The following is a 5,716-nucleotide window of genomic DNA, read 5'->3' on the forward strand; positions in this document are numbered from 1 at the left end:
ACATTAGTACTGAGTGTTGCTGAAGGCACAACAAGGCAGGAATTTAGAAAGGGTGGCAAGGAAGGTCCAGGGATGGACAAGTTTGTCATATTAAATCAAATTACCGACTCCCTACGTCTCCCTTTCCCAGGACCGGTCCCAAGATATGGAATGACACACCATGCCAGGAGCTGAGGTGCTTCCTCAGCTCCCACTGGCTCCAAAAACAGATACAGGCCTGAGACAACAGATAAGGCTGCTTGGTTCCAAGCAACTACTCTGAGTCAAAGAATATCTCCCTCACCTTTCTTGTATACCCCTCCCACTTTCCTGCCATAGATTCCCCTATATCAACCCCCTTCTCCCATTTTGTTGGGCTGACCTACTCTCCGAAACCTGACATTCTTGAGCCCATTGTCTAGAAGTTTCTCTTGGCCAATTTCTCAGAGGGCCAATCTTTCTTCTGAACAATCTTGCATCCTTTGGTGAGGTCAAAATGAGGCCAAAATGACCAATCTTTCATCTGCCTAGTTTGCTCCTGCCCTGCCCGCTGCATTCCTGGAATATAATGTGGTTCTCAATTCCAGTAATTGCTGGGCCTGAACTGCAGTGGGCTTCCAGTGATAGCTAAGGTCTGGTCTGGGGAAAGAGGGGAGCACAAGGATGGGACCTGGAGATGTCAGGATACACCAAGAGCATTCCAGTAGGGACAGTTAAAGTTTGCAGGTGCAAGAACTGTAGAGGTTGAGAGTTGTGGGAGGTGGAGAGGGGCTGGTCTGGGGAGGTGGTAGATGAGAGCGTGACTAAGGTTAGTAAGGGGTAGATCTAGCTGGATTCTCTTGTCACTACATTGGCCCCTTTACTCGCCCGCTTCCCTTGTCTTTTTGCAATGTTGCTGCCCCCTCTGTGCGCTCTGTCCCAATATCCCTCATCCCCAAGGTATTGGGTTTCCCTCCCTCTACAACTACTTGAGGTGCTGAGTCCCTCCAGTGGTTTATGCCCTGCTCCAGGTTCCAGTAACTGCAGCATCCTCTGTGCCTCATGTTGGGCCTCACTTTGGGCTCTGTCATACTTCTGACAGTAGGCCATTGCCCAAGGCTTGAGATTTTTGGTGGGGGGATCAAAGTTCCATCAGCTTGCCAAGCACCGACAACACAGGAGAGTCCCACACTTTCGGCAACTCTGTCAATACCTTCAGAATTAGAGATAAAGAGACAGAAACTTTGCATGCTGCTCTCCACGTGGATCTGACCAAGTGGTATGGAGACTGGGAAATGTGCATCGAACTCCTGGTGTGTTTCTAACTGAGCAATATGGAAACGGGAACTGTGCGTGGAACTCCTGGTGTGGTCTGGCCCAAGATTACAGATACAGGAGCTGCACATACTGCTCCTGGAGCAGTCTGACCAATATGTTAGTCACAACAGCTTAATGACATAATTCCCACATCCAGCTCTTTCATGATTCAACCCATGTTTGACAATCCCACCTATCTGCTGGGATGTGTTCAGACCCTGAGAGATTCTGGAGATATTCAGCTTCCCTATTTTCAGTAGGTGTCTGAAGAACTAGGGAGACTTCATGCTGAGAGCAATAGCTTGTCTGGGTATCAACTAGATTTTGATTGCTCTGGCTTCTAATTGTCAACACTGGAATATTTTGGATCATTACAAGGTCATTCTCATTGGCAGCAAGAATTGAAGCCCACAAATTCATAGAAAGCCTGAGGGACCAGATCATTAAGATGCTGAATAATTAAACCAAATATAACTCTACACGATGCTCCAAGTGTCATCTGACCCAGAGATACAGAGACTGGAACTCTGCACAATTTCTCGGAAACAAAGGTTTGGGATTGATCTGAGAGCTGACATTGAGTCAAGTTTTACAAGGGAAGGGTTAAAATACCAGGATATATAAATGCAGAACTGGGTAATATTGGAGTAATGGGAGGCTGGTTTATAATGGATTGCTCTCTACTGGTGAAGGAAGGCTGGGTAGAACTTCTGGTCTCAGGATGTGGTGAACCTTTGGAAACTTCAAACCCAGTGGGCTGTTGGAAGTAGTACCATACCAAGTCTAAAATATCTCTGAGTTGCCCAGCAGACTAAAAGATTCAATGTCTTCATTTGGCACATTCCAAATTGTCAACCAGGAGCTCTTTCATAGGCTTCCTTATGGGGTAGGAGCAGCCTAATGGCAGAATACATCACCATAGAGCTCAGCAAAGGCTGGCTTGTCAGAGTTGGCTGGTTAATCAATTAAGGTGTATTGGGCGTTTCTGTACTGGGAGGAATTAATACTCTGGATGGGTGGCAGAGGGCGAGTCATAATGGGTCATTATTGCAGAGACTGGAGGTGAAGTTGGTAGGGGAGAGTGAACAGTCTCTTAAATGTCCCTAATGTATCTACTTCTACCAACATCTCTGGCAGTACATTCCATGCACCCAATATTCTGTGTAAGAATACTATCTCTCATATCCCTCCTCTCATGTTCCTCTGATCACCTTAGAATTATGCCCTCTTGTTTTAGCTATTTTGGCCCGGGTAAAAAGTCACTCATTCTCTACTCTATCTATGCCTCATTATCATCCTATACCCTCTATCAAGTCACCTTTCATCCTACTTTGCTCCAAAGAGAAAAAGTCAAGCTTGCTCAGCCTATCCTCTGTAATTCAGGTGGTATCCTGGCAAATCACTTCTGCACCCTCTCCAAAGATTTCACATCCTTTCTATAATGAGGTGACCGAAGCTGACCACAATACTCCAAGTGTGTTCTAATTAGAATTTTATAGATCTGCAGTATTTTGCGGATCTTAAACTCAATTCTCTGACTGAATAAGTCCAACACAGCATATGCCTTCTTAACCAACCTGTCAACTTGTGCTACAACTTTGAGGGATCTATGGACATGAACCCCAAGATCTGTCTCTTCCTCCACACTGTTAAGAATCCTGCCATTATTTCTATTTTCTGTCTTCAAGCTTGACCTTCTAAATTGTAACATTTCACATGTTCCTGGATTGAAATCCATCTGCCACTTCTGAACCCAGCTATGCATCTTCTCAATGCCTTAATGTAACTTACACCAAGCTTCTACACCGTCCATAACACCACCAATTTTGTGTCATCTGAAAACTTAATAACCTACCCTTCCATTATCCAAGTCATTTATAAAAATCATGAAAAGCAGATGTCCCAGTACAGAGCCCTGTGGAATACCACTGGTCGCTGACTTCCAGGCAGAATACACTCCATTTGCTACCACATTCTGCCTTCTATGGGCAAGCTAATTCTGACTCCATGCGGCCAAGACTCCCTGGATCCCATGCTATCTGACTTTCTCAATGAGCCTACCAGAGGGAACCTTGTTGAACATGTACACTGTACCCACTGCTCTAACTTCATAAATTTGTTTTATCACTTCCTCAAACAATTCAATCAGGCTTGTGAGGCCTGAACTGCCCTTTACAAAGCCATGCTTACTACCCCAATCTGACTATACTTCTCTAAATGCTCGTATACCCTGCTCTAAGACATATCTTCAATACTTTTCCTACCACTGATCAATACTTCCCAGGATTATCACTATTACCTTTCTTGAACAAAGGAATAACATTTGTCACCCTCCAATCTTCTGGTATTACTTCCTGTGGCCAGTAAGGATGCAAAGATCATCACCAAAGACACAGCAATCTCTTACCTGGGATATATCCTATCTGGCCCTGTGGACTATCCTAATGTTTTCTATAACTTCCAGCACATCTTCTTTCACAATGTTCCAGCACATTTCCAGAAATATTTTCTGGAATTATAATTTTGAAGTATAATTCCAAAAATTCAACCAGATCCTTTACGTGCCCCTGACATAATTTCCTGCAGTAAACTCATGTTTGGTCATGTAATTTCACATGCAAAACTCTCTGGCAAGGAAATTAGGCCGCAATTGTCCGTGGTATGTCTCATGCCATCCCTCTCCCCAAAATCCCTAGTTTTGATCAGGTCTTTAATTGCTGATCCTCTTTCCCTATGATTTAGGCACTGCCTCAGCTCTCTGATACTACGAAGTTATTTTATGAATGAATATCAGGTTCCAATTACAGCAAAGATTGTCTATATGCATTAATGTAAAATCATTGAAAGAACGAAAAGGTATCTTGTAAAATGGATAATACAAGAGTATCCTTGAAAATGGTTACATTATTATACTTTGTCTTCTACAATTATGCACATCATTGAATTTTGTGACAAAAAGTAATAATTATATATTAATTTTAGATGCGATAATTAAATATAGTCACTGCAAGTTTGAGTATATTTGGAATGTAACAAATACAATATTCCACTGACCATGTCTTATATGACTTAGATAAGTTAAAAGGAACAAACGTCTTTTTCATTCTTACATTTATGGTCTGTCTCTTTGGAATTTACAGGATGTGCACTTAAACTACTCATTTGAAAGTTTGTAAATTGTTGCAAATATATATGTCTGATTTTGTAGTCAGGCCAAGTTTACACATTTCTGACAATGATCTAACTGCCAGTAAACTTTCCCGTACAAACAAGCTGGAGGAACTCAGCAGGTCGGGCAGCATTTGTTGAAATGTGCAGTCAACGTTTCGGCTGAGACCCTTCGTCAGGACTGAAGAAACAGGGTGCAGGGGCACTATAAAGGAGGTGGGGGGAGGGTGGAAGGTACCAGGTGAAAAACCTATCAGAGGAAAGATTAAGGGGTGGGGGAGGGGAAGCAGGGAGGGGATAGGCAGGAGAGGTGAAGAAGGAATGTAAGGGGAAAGCACTATGGGTATTAGAAAAAGGCAGAATCATGAGAGAGGTGATAGGCAGCTAGAAAAGGAGGCAGAGTGGAAGTGGGATGGGGGAAGGGAGAGGGAGGGAATTACCGGAAGTTGGAGAATTCAATGTTCATACCAAGGGGCTGGAGACTACGCAGACGGTATATGAGGCGTTGCTCTTCCAACCTGAGTTTGGCTTCATCATGGCAGTAGAGGAGGCCATGTATGGACATATCCGAATGGGAATGTGAGGGAGAGTTGAAGTGGGTGGCAACCAGGAGATCCTGTCAGTTGTGGCGGACGGAGCGGAGGTGCTTGACGAAGCGGTCCCCCAATCTGCGTCGGGTCTCGCCGATGTAGAGGAGGCCGCACCAGGAGCACCAGATGCAATAGATTACCCCAAAAGACTCACAAGTGAAGTGTTGCCTCACCTGGAAGGATTGTTTGGGGCCCTGAATGGTGGTAAGAGAGGGGTTGTAGGAACAGGTGTAGCACTTACGCGGAGAGAACAATCCTTCTCTACCCCTCTCTGCTTTTCGCAGGGATCATCCCCTCCGTGAATGCATGATCCACATGTCCCTCCCCACAGATCTCCCACCTGGTTCTTATCCCCACTTCACTTGTGAGTCTGTTGGGGTCGTCTATTGCATCTGGTGCGGCCTCCTCTACATTGGCGAGACCCGACACATATCGGGGGACCGCTTCGTCGAGCACCTCCGCTCCGTCCGCCACAACAGACAGGATCTCCCGGTTGCCACCCACTTCAATTCTCCCTCACATTCCCATTCGGATATGTCCATACATGGCCTCCTCTACTGCCATGGTGAGGCCAAACTCAGGTTGGAGGAGCAACGCCTCATATACCGTCTGCGTAGTCTCCAGCCCCTTGGTATGAACATCGAATTCTCCAACTTCCAGTAATTCCCTCCCCCTCCCTTCCC

This window comes from Hypanus sabinus, chromosome 12 (genome assembly GCF_030144855.1).
Source record: "Hypanus sabinus isolate sHypSab1 chromosome 12, sHypSab1.hap1, whole genome shotgun sequence".
NCBI lineage: Eukaryota > Metazoa > Chordata > Chondrichthyes > Myliobatiformes > Dasyatidae > Hypanus > Hypanus sabinus.